The following is a 12,855-nucleotide window of genomic DNA, read 5'->3' as shown; positions in this document are numbered from 1 at the left end:
AAGGAGGCAATATGATTGAAGAACTTCATTGGAGATCTTGGAGTTGTGCCAGCCATAAAGGATCCCATGGAAATTTTCTGTGATAATGAAGGAGCGGTTGCCTTGACCAAGGAACCGAGGGATCATGGCAGAGCTCGACATATCGACAGAAAATATAACTTTATTTGACATCAGGTGGAAGAAGGACTCCTCGTAGTGAAGAGGGTATCATCGGAGGATAATCCAACAGATCTTCTTATGAAGGGACTGAGTAGGTTTAAACACTTGTAGCACGCTATGAGCATCGGGCTGAAGGACGATATTAGTTTAGATTAGATAGCTTCAAAACGTGTAATAGATAAATGTAATTGACATTTGATGATTAAATAAAAGATTATTATTTATAAGTAAAGTTACTGTCTTATGTTGATTATTTACCTATTGTTTCACTTTGCATGTTTTGACTTCCTGAATAATAAGATTATTCGAACATTCCACAATCGCTCATACTTTGGGAGTAGGTATGAAAGAAGATTGTCATGAATTGGTTTGTAGACTGTCTAAAGTGTATTAGACATAGCAAAGGGTTGATTCAACATTCATGAGTGCTTATGAATTTGATTTAAGCATTGGATTAAACCCGCGCTTGTTGGAATCACTTCATGGAATTTATCACGAGTGATCGCAAGACGATAATATCATATGGTCTTAAAACCTAGATATATGGTTTATTGTTTGCTTGTTGATTGTGCATTGATAATGCGTAAACGCATTAGTAACTTGATGTTATAAAACACATTACTGTGTATGATTTTATGAGTAAATATTAAATGCATATAAGTCGAAGTTTATCTGTTCCTTTTATCCTAAGAGGGTAAAAGCGTTATTTGGGCCCCTCGAAGATTTGGTTTGACTTATGTGCCGGGCCCGGTTAGTACTGAATTGATATGTTCAATTAAGTTCTATGTCAGACGAATCAGAGATCGAGAAACAAACTGCTGGACAATAAGTATGATTATGTTCCATGTAATTGTCCACACGATATCTAGAACGGAGGACTATACGATCCTTTATCTAAAGGATAGGTTACTGATAAGATCAGAGTCTGACAGCGTCTTTGAGAGCTACGATTGCAAATCAAATTGTACTTACATTTTTAGTTACTAGACTTATCCAAGTGGGAGACTGTCGGATTAGTGTCTAAGCCCATAACTATATTTGGTATGTACTTGACCTGATTGTGCATGGTCCTTTTGGGTTGCCTTCACCAAAGCAACATGATAGAATGATTTATCAAGTGAGAGGTTATTATGGTTTATTAGTATATTATATGAATAATATATTAAAGGAGAAATCATATAGTTTAATTAATATTAGACAAGAATTAATTCTGTTTCTAAAAGACATTAATTAAATAAAGGGGACTTAAACTGTCAAATGTGTGATAGTTGAATATTAGGCTGGGAAGCCTTATGGACTAGGCATGGACGAAATTAGGGATGTTTCCATCCTAATTTCGACCATAGAGGCCCTATTCCAAAAGCTTCCTTGGACTGCTTAAGGCCTAAGCTATCCATTAGGGGTTTGACTGAAACCCTAGCAGCACAAGTATAAATAAGACCCCTAGGGCATCATATTTCGGCCACCGGAAACCCTAAGAGTCTTCATAGCCGAAATTGTGCCTCTCCTCTCTCTCTCAATTAGCATCATGTTGCTTGTGGTGTTTGTAAGCCATTAGAGGAGTGACATTTGTGACTCTAAGCTCCAAAATAAGAAGATTCAAGCCATTGTTGAAGAGATAATCATCTAGATCTGTTTTCTTATGATAATTTCGAAAAATGTATGCTAGATCTAGGGTTTATAACTCTTGGATGAATTACATGTACAATAGAGAAACCTAGATCCAAGCATTAGGGTTTGCATGAGGACATAGGATGTTCTTTTGGCTCAAACCCATCAAATGTTCCCTCATGTCCGTGTCAGGTTCCCACGCCCATTCTAACCCCTTCCGGTGTTGTCATTGCACCTTTAAGAAACTCACCACCTTGTTTCGCAAGGTCTTCATCTTTCTATCGAGGATCACAAATGGTCTCTCTATATAGTTTAGACGCTCATCAATCTCAATATACTCCAATGAAACTACTGCGGAATCATCAACTAAGAAATTTCGCAGTTGAGAGAAGTGGAACGTGATATGAATCTTACTGAGCTCGCGGGTAACTCCAAACGGTATGCAACCCTGCCCACTCGAGCAATAGCCCTGAACGGACCAATATATTTAGGGCCTATCTTGCCCCCACATATAAAATCGAATGACACCTTTCCAAGGTGACACCTTCATAAGTACCATGTCACCAACCTAAAACTCGAGATCTGATCGTCGCCAATCTGCGTAGCTCTTCTGCCGACATTGTGCAGTCTGCAATCTCCCGTGTACATGATGGATCAGAGCGGTAGTCTGGAGAACCACCTCAGTGCTACCCATGACTCGCTGACCGACCTCTCCCCAACAAATCAGGGTCCACTCACTCTCTCCATCAATCTGCAGATGAAAAGTCATGCTAAAGTGTAGTCGGGTACCCAACTCCTCATGGAATCTCTTCCAGAATCTAGAAGTAAAGTGTACGTCCCAGTCTGAAACCATTGATATCGGAACCCCATGCCGAGCCACAACCTCTCGGATATAAACATCTGCCAACTTCTCTGCATAGATGCTCTCCTAAATAGGGATGAAATATGCACTCTTGGTCAATAGATCAACGATGACCCAAATCAAGTACACTCCATGTGGTTTTCGCGGTAGCTTTGTGATGAAATCCATCATGATCTCCTTTTATTTCCAAACAGGAACACATAACGACTCCATCTTGTCTTGAGGTCATTGATTCTTGGCCTTGACTTTCCTGCAAGTCAAGTACCTCTCCACGTACCAGGCACACCGCGCTTCATGTAAGGCCACCAATAATCAATTCGGAGGTCTGTATACATCTTAGTCGCACCCGAATGAATAGAAAACTTCAAATTATGCACATACTCCATCAGAAACTGATGAGTCACAAGAGTTTGCTGCCTCATATTCAGATTTGGCTGGTCCATGAGGTACCTCAAACTCTTGTGATCCGTGTAAATGATACATCGAACCCCATACAAATAATGACGCCAAATATTGAGGGAAAAACTACCGCCCCAGCTCCAAATCGTGGATATGGTAGTTTGCCTCATGAGGCTTCAGCTGCCTCGAAGCATACGCAATCACGTGGCCCCGTTGCATCCAAACTATCCCCAATCTTCTGATCGACGCATTACAATAAACCAAAAAATCATCAATACCCTCTGGTTGGGTCTTAATCGGTGCCTCACACAATCTTTTCTTCAAGGTCTCAAATGTTGCCTCATGTTCTGGCCACAAAAAAAAGTAACTGACTTCTTTGTCAACCTGGTTAATAGGACTGCGATCCTGGATATGTTTTAAATGAACCTCCGATAGTACCCTTCTAAGCCAAGGAAACTCCAAACCTAATATGGAGACCTAAGAACCTGCTACCACATCATGGGCTTGATCTTGGTTGGATCGACCAATATACCCTTCTGATTAACGAGGTGCACCAAAAACTGTACCTTGCACAACCAAAACTCACACTTGGAGAATTTGGCATAAAGCATCTCCCTCCTAAGAGTCTCTAGAACCTCTTGCAAGTGATCCTCATGTTGATCTTTGGTTTTATAATAGACCAAGATATCATCGATAAAAACGATCATTAGACGATCCAACGTCGGACTGCAAACCCTGTTCATGAGGTCCATGAATGTCGTTGGTGCATTGGTGAGCCCAAAAGGCATCACCACAAACTCGTAATGATCATAACGAGTCCTGAAAGTCGTCTTCTAAACATCATCATCTCAAACACTCATCTGATGTTAGCCTGAACGCAGATCAATTGTGGAAAACCAAGACACGCCCTACAACTAGTCGAACAGATCAGCAATCCACAGAAGTGGATAACGGTTCTTCACCGTCAACTTATTCAGCTCCCGGTAATCAATACACATCCTGTGTGAACCGTCATTCTTCTTCACAAATAGGATTGGTTCTCCCCACAAACAACTAATTGTCTTATAAATCCCTAGTCTAACAGGTCTTGCAGCTATGTAGACAACTCCTGCAACTCTGGTGGTGCTAACCGATAAGGTACCTTGGCTATCGGAGCCGCACCAGGAACCAGATCGATATAGAACTCCTGGAAAATCCTCAGGAAACACATCTGAATATTCCCGTATCATCGACACATCATCAATCGTCCTTCTCCCCTCCTCTCTGGTATCCAGTACATAAGCCACACAACCAGAATAACTCTACTGAATATACCTCCTAGTTCTCACAGTTGAACAAAGAGTTGGTCATCGCTGAGCACCCTCGCCACAAATAACTAGTTCTCCCCCACTTGGGGTTCGAACCCGAACTAATTGGTGCTCGTAATCAATCATCGCCCCCATCAGGGCTCAACCAATCTATCCCCATAATAACCTTGCTCTCGCACAATGGGATAGGAACCAATTCGACCGAGTATTGCTCGCTAAATAACTCCAACACAAAACATCGATGAACCCTCAATACTCGCACGGGACGATCTTCGGCGATCTCCACCTCTAACGGATAATCAAGCTCCCCAGGAGCATCACCGAATCTCTTATTGAGCGTAAGAGATACAAATTATCGGGTGGCGCCCGAATAAAAAAGAACTAAAGCTGTAACACCGTTCACTAAGAACTTCCTTATACAACAATACACATATAATAAGCATAAACATCAAAGAAATAAATGAAATAATGAGAAGATACATACCAGTAACTACATTTGGTGGTGCACGAGCCTCCTCGACTGCCAGATGGAAAGCTTGACTCCTCACAACCGGCACCTCCGCCTTGCCATGGCAACTGTTGGCAATCCTCAATGTAGTTGGAGTGGGTGTTGCAACTGCTCCTCCTTCCAAAATCATAAAATTGGTCTTCTTGTGTCCCCTATGGTTACAATGGAAGCAAATCCGATCAGATACCTGGATGGTGGGGCAATCTCTGCTAAAGTGCTTAGTCTTGTCGCACTTGTAGCAGCCGGAACCACCCATCCTGCAAACCCCATTGGGTGTCTTGCCACACTTGCCACAGCGGCCCCAGACCTGTTGGCCCCTCGATCGAGAATCAAAAAACCTTGGGCTTCTTATCTGAGCCCGCTGATAGCTAAGCCTGAACCGACTTCCTCTTCCTCACAGTCTCTCCGATGTCCTACGGTTGTACATACTCACAAACTCATGAATCTAATCCTTAAACATGTCATGATACCTTGCCTTCTTCATCTCTTCGTCAGCCACATACTATAGAACCAATAAGTCCCTCTACCTGAACATAACAGTAATCTCCGCCATAGTCTCGGTAGTCTGGAAAAGGTCCTGAAACTCCATCGCTAATCGTTGGACCTCAATCACTGGTGCAAAATCAACGCTGAACCTCACCAAAAAATATCCCAAGTCATCGTCTCTGTAACAGCCCAAATTTCACAGAATTTTTTTTCATAAAATATTTAGTAATATCAACCATATTTGTTATCCAAAAATCCCATTACACAACCACATTGTTTAAAAGATCAGAGTATTCAAATACTAAGTGCAGAAATACTGGAGAGTGCAAGTTGCGCCATCAAATCAGGCCCTTGCCCTTAGAACCAGAAGTATCTGAAACACCCAACAAAACTGTAAGTACACACTTAGTGAGTTTTCCCAAAAACAAATAAACACAAAATCATATAATGCCATGCACACATAAACATAAGTTTGCCATGGACTCCCTCCAAGGTCTTCATTTGGAATGTCGTAGGCTACCCCCATGGCCTTGCCAAGTGCGATGGGCTCCTCCCATGGTCGTCACATAAGTCTACACATATTTCAATTAGCAAACCATTGCATACTTAATTACTAACCATCACATATCAAGTAATGGGTCGACCTTGGTGCCTTCGACCCATGGGTGTAGTGAGAAGACTCACCTTAGTCTGCTGAACATAATAGTTGCTCGCCTATCAACCAGAAACCTCACACTATAAAATTGTACAAATAACCCTAAATTAGGATTATAACTCAACCTAGTCAAAGAGTCCAAAAACCTAAGCCTAAGTCCTTACATGATGGCCCAAAAGCCCTTCCTTTACTAATGGGCCTATGATCCAAAATAAAAGCTATTAATGGGCCACATGGCCCAATAAGGCCCAACCAAAATAACTATGGCCCAAAATAGAATAATCAGACCACTAACTCTAAATGGGACTAGGCCCAACACTGAATAAGGCCCAAAAAGCTTACAAGCCCACATGAAGCCCAAGCCCATCTGGGGTGCGTACGCCCAACATACCACTCTTGTACGCTTAGTGTACTGAGCCCCTTGGTTATACGTGCAGCGTACACGATATTACCCCTAACTTTCAAGCAGAATATGCACCAACGATCATTAAGAGCTTAATAATTGGGATTTCAACGTTAAACTTCAGATTTGAGTCCATTAAGATGTCCTAGGGCATAAAGTTGGCAACTTTATGCCCTTGCATGCCATAAGGGTCCCCAATACTTCATTCTTCCCATTAAGACCTCATTTAAGACTTCAAGCTCATGCATGGTTTCAAAACAACCTTCAAGATGGAACCTTTATGCATCAAGCATGCTCAAAGAGCTTAGATTAAACAATCCTAGTCTCTGGAGTTTCTCAACTCACAAGAGTGGGTCCAAGAACTAAAAAGGGACTTCGTAACAAAACCCTAGCTCAAACTAACAAAAGAGATGACAAGGTCATGACTTTATACTTCTAGAAGTTCCTCAAGATGAACTAGTTGCAAGATCTAGAAGCTCAAGGACACCCAAGACTTGATCACCACCTTCTCATTCTTGAATGCTCTCTAAAATGGCCACCAACACACTCTTTAAGCTCAAGGATCACACTCACCTGAAAAGCTGGGGTTAGGGACAGAATGAGGCTATGGAGGCTGATTAGGGTTTGGTCCAAATGATATAAGGTTGCTTAAATAAGGTGCAAGTCAAAGAATTAGGGTTTAAGACATCTGCCACGTAAGCCCTGAGTACATGCTCATACGCCCAACGTATGAGCCCCAGCCACCCGATACCCCCACACACGTATGCTAAATGTACACAGATGTACCCCCAGTGTACGGAAAGGAACATTTTTGACAAAATTGAAACACTTGAGGGTTAACAACAAAATACTTGGATTGGAGTGTTACAGTCTCGACAACCTTACCTCCTATAGTATAGTCTAGCTCATGCCACCAATCACGAGCTCTGTCCTATAGTAGACAGGATGCAAATCTGACCTTCGACCCATCTGGGCAGAAGCTAGTCTGGAAAGCATTCCATATGTCCTCCAACCACCATCTGCTAGCAATGGGGTCCTTCTTTCCGAAAAACTCAGGAGCCCCACATGCACTAAACTCTCAAAAACTCAGAGAGTGTGCACCCACCATAGCCCCAAACTCAACATAGAATGAGCCCAAACTCTCATCCAACAGCTCCATAATGCCCTCCTTGATCGTTCCAAAGATCTCCAGAGTATGCTCTAGAATACCGCGATTAATCAAAGACGAAATGAACTCTCGCATATGATCATCCACGTGTCCGACCCCTGATCCCGAACCAGGATCGTCACCGGCACATAGGCCATCACCAAAACCTTCTTGAGTGGTCACCATACTGAAAATAAACCATGCAAACTATAAGAAAAAAGTCAAAGAATTCCACACTCTACAAGAGTCTTAGTGTCATCATGACTTCCATTGACTTGAGTACGGATCCTATGCTTTCAGTAGTATAGGCCCAATACTACCTTCCACACCTATCCGTACTTTCTTCAAAGATCGCCCTGAATCCTCTAAGTTACTTACTTACAACCAAATACTTGTCTATCCGAGTAAACAATACGCTCGACATGCTAACGTACTTCCTAGGTTCTCCTAGGATCCACACTTCAAATCACTCTCTGCTATCAACTACAGAAGGAACTTCCTCTAATACCCTCCATCAACCTCCCGAATACAGTTACATACTAAATGTGCTAGATAATTCTTCAACGGCAAGGTCTCACACTACAATGGTTTGACTCAAACAAGAGTTTCGCAATAGAGTCAAACCTAACCTTCTAAAATTATCTAATTCTGGTAACATGTAACCTAACATATTTGCTTAGTAGTTAGTTGATATTAGTTGAGATTTCTAAAAGCACAGAACAAGCAACATTTGAGCCTCGAGTAACCAATACCAAAGCATAAACTAATCAGGCTATTCTGTCCCATATCTGATTCCATACTAGCATGTAGTTCTAAAAGCTCAATCATCAGTCATTTAAAGGCATCTCTCCTATCATACTATCATGCAATCCAGAGCATATCCTTAGCCCTATTCTAGCATGTTGTCCATACAAACACATACTGAAACAGATAAACATGTATGGGTATTTTGGGAATTAATTACGGCTGATTGCATGTATCGCACCCCTTTTTCTCTATAAAAACCTTTTATAAAATTCATTTTCTTTCAAAAATGTTATCAACTCCCCAGTTTAAGTTTAGACACACCCGAGAGTGTGCCCGAATCCCGCAAACCAAGGCTCTGATACCAACTTGTAACGTCCCAAAAATAGTAAATAAAAAAAATTAATTTCTAAGTCAACCCAAACCATCAATCATTCATTTCTAAACCAACCAAAGTGTAACCAATGTGGATAATAGTTATCAGAGTACAAATCAAAATCATAGAATGCAGAACACTGGTGGATGCATTGCAATCATGCCAGACCCTTCCCATTCGAACCAGATGTACCTGAAACCGTAAACATAATTGTAAGCATAAAGCTTAGTGAGTTTCCCAAAATACCACATACTCAACATGCATAACAATTGGAAGCTAAACTGGGTCTATTTCATCCATGAGTCCCTTCCGACGCCTTCGCTATCTTTCAACCGGTACAGGTTTATTTCACCCCCGAGTCTCTTCCAAATCCTTCGGTATCTTTCAACCGGTATGGGTCTATTTCATCCCTGAGTCCTTTCTGACTCCTTCAATATCTTTCAATCGGTATGGATCTGTTTCACCCCTACATCTAAGCATACATTCATCTCAAAAAGAGTCACAAAGACCACAAGCACATACAGGCATATCATAATCCTTGGGGCTCCTAAGAGTCATAAAGTTCATGCAAGATTTCCAAATCACAACCATTCTTCAGATCTATGAGATATAATGTCCTTAGGGCTCCTAAGAGTCATAAAGTTGCAAACTTTATCTCTTTTCTCCACTTAAAATCCAATAAAAGAGTTCATTAGGCAAAAATAACTCTACATCTCTAAAGAAAAGATAAAAGAATAGATCAAGAGCCTTACAATTGGTCCAATAAGGTGTTTTCAGTGGCTGGGGAGTGTTGTTTGCTAGCCTCTTGCATAAAATCCTCCTCCACTTCCTTGAAAATCACCAAATACTAGCAAATGAGCTCCAAAAGCTTCAAAGAAGATGGTATCTGGGGGTTTGAGAGTGATGAAGGTTGAGGATGAATAAACCCTAGCCTCCTCATTCCTTTAAATAGGGCGCAAAATATGAAAATTAGGGTTTCCTTAAAATCATCGGCCATGTCATGGCACATATGGCCACGCCGTGACAGATCTTTTAAACTCCACGATCACTGAAAGCATTGCCACGCTGCGGTGAGGCTCCACCACATTGTGGCCACCCAAAATGAAGAGTTACTAATATATTGGATTAATTCATACCTGGAACGAGTGTTACACTAGATTTTATGATCACTTTACTTATAGGATAAAACCTTTTCCTTCATAGTAACATATCTAGCTGTTTTGGTGGTTATTGATGTCCCTTGGTTGCATATTCACCTAGTATTTCAGTTATGAATTATTCAATATCTCAATGTCGTTTGGCATGTGAACAATAAAAATTTTAAATAATACAAACTGGAAATGCTCATACAGAAAGTTAGTTATAATCAACAAAGAAAACTTATTTAGGGTGCTAGAGATGCAATTCAACTTAGGCAAAAAGAACTTCATAGAATATAAGGATGGTGACAATATGTTGAATGGGATGAGGAAGAGACCAAAATAATCGCCAAGATGATCAGAGGGGAAATAAGGTCAAAATGGTAACATTGCACGAACACATACCAAAAGTTTTCACTATGAATTGCAAGTTTGGAATGTGAAGTATAGTTGCTTTATCACCCCTTACAAGAAAGATCCTTAAATTTGCATATGTTAGCATGAAAAACGATGAACTCATCTATGCTAATCAACATACAAAATTTTATTTCCCATTCTTCTTCTCTGTGACGCCTCTTGATCATCCCAAAATTCAATTTTCCTCTTAATCAAGTGACTTGTCCCCTCAGCTTCAAGACTGATATGGGATTGACAACATTTGGGCCGAAAATCACATATGATATCTGTTCTAGGCCTCAAGGTGATGCACTGGGTCGTTGCCTATATCCCCTTACGTCTGGTTGGGTCCGGTGGCGGTGGTTATTGTCGATGGTTGAAGCGTGAAGCTCTAATGGAGATTTTAGGAGTGACACAGAGAATGCACGAAGCTTCGATGGAGCTTTTAGGCCTTTAGTGAATTTTCTTAATAGTTTACAATTTTGGTCCCTCAAGTTGAGAAAATGAAATAGTATACCAAATCAGGTTAAAAACAAAAATATAGGTATTTGCATCATTTTACACCCATTTAACGGAGGTATATATAACGGTATCGATCCCAAAGACAAAGGATGTTACCAAAACCATCCATAGGGACCAACCATGACAAAACACCAATATTTTGACTAAAAGTGTGAATTTGGCCAAACAATATGGACCAAAAACTATATTATCAATTGTTTTTTTTATATAATTACCTTTTTATAAGTAAACTATATAAAAACGGCTTGTTAATATTTAAATTACATATATACAAAAATATGATTATTATAAAATTACAATTTTAATGATTTTACTAATAATAGAAAAGCACGTCTCTTTTATAAATGTACCTTTTCGTATCCTCACAATAATTGTGTTATTGTCATGGCTTTTCATTGCTCATGAAGAACACGTTCTATATATTGCGTTGTACAATGCATAATAAAAACGCTTATTTTTTGTAACATAAAAACAATATATAAGTTGTAATAATATATTTTCTATCAAAATAAATTTTACCATAACGGATATTTATTGTAAATTTTAGCGTGCGATTGTTTTTATGAGAATTGAAAGTTGTTAATTGATTTGGATTTTAAAGGATTAGGAAGAAATTGTTTTAAGCATGTATTTATATATATATATATATATATATATATATATATATATATATATATATATATATATATATATATATATATATGTTTGGCTGGTATAGTTGTTAGTGATTAGAGTTTAGGCTCAAGCCATTTAGGGTTTAAGTCAGGTATCTTATGTATCACTATTTATATGAGGTTTAACCTTAATATTTATTAATGAAACATTCTATTATATAACATGGTATCAAAGCTCTAGGTTAGAATCCTACCGCTGACCACAACCTGTTACCGTCGCGCTCCACCTCCGACGACATTCTGTCGTCGGAGGTGCCTTCCTTATGTTCCATATTTTTTTCTCTTTCTTCTCTTCTCCTCCTAAATAATAAAACAGATGTCGACACCAAACTAGAGCTCTTAGCTTGGCTTCTTCTACAACCTCGTTTACTTTTGTCTCCTCGTCGGATGGCTCCTGTCCCTAAGCTTTCTACTTTCTCATCAACTTGCTTCTTCTTCAGATCTATTTTCCGAGTCAGTTGGAATAGGCTTCGTCTGCCGCAGCTCGAGCCCTCTTTCTTTCTCGCTACTTTTCTCTGGACTCCTCCGCCGACTCGATGATCGTCGTCGCCGCCGCTCCTCTCTTCTCATATAAAGGAATCGCCATTGGCAATCATCGTTAAAGCTCTGCCATCGTCATTGTTGTTGTCTTCATTTATGTTATGTTTTTTGTTTTTTGTTTTTCCAGTTTAATCGTCCCCTCCCAATCAAACTGCACGGGGTGTTAGTGATTAGGGTTTAGGCCCAATCTCTTTAGGGTTTAGATTAGGTCTCTTATGTATCTCTATTTATATGAGCTTTAACATCACTATTTATCAATGAAGCATTTTATTATATCAATGACAACATGTTTTTTCTAAAAAGACAATTGGCAAGGGTCGAAAATGTTATAGTCCTAACTTCCACTCTTATACTCTCTTGAAAAGTCAAAACAATGCCTAATGTTCGAACATGTACCTACTATAGGTTGTTTTTGAGCTTGGAAAAATTCTCTTAATAGCCCAACCATGCTATTGGAGTTGGAGCGGGTGATGTCGGTTGTACACTTTGTGACTCTAAATTGATAATTGTGGGTAGAGTTCGAGTGTAACATCCCAAAAATTAAGACCAAACATTTCAATTTTTAGAATAATAAAACCATCGTTCATAACTTGTTCATAAAACCATAATAGAATCAAAGTGTAACCTGAAACATTTAAATACATCAAAGTCAAATAAAATGTGAAACAATGTGGTGTGTGTGATGCGATTACCCCGAACATAAACTGAAAACCATAAGCACGAAGCTTAGTGACTTTCCCAAAACACCACATACCATACATATCAAACATATAGCAGGCCCCGCTCGTAACATATCTATCAGAAATATGAGATGGGCCCCGCCTCATCACATTCATCAGGCCCCGCCTGGCATCGGGCTCTGTCGGGTAAACACATAAACACATGCAAGAATCACAAAGATAAATAAAATACAATAAACTCACCAGG

The sequence above is a fragment of the Lactuca serriola genome, chromosome 9 (genome assembly GCF_051521515.1).
Source record: "Lactuca serriola cultivar US96UC23 chromosome 9, Lser_US96UC23_V15, whole genome shotgun sequence".
NCBI lineage: Eukaryota > Viridiplantae > Streptophyta > Magnoliopsida > Asterales > Asteraceae > Lactuca > Lactuca serriola.
The sequence above is the reverse complement of the archived record's forward strand: the minus strand, read 5'-3'. Positions refer to the sequence as shown.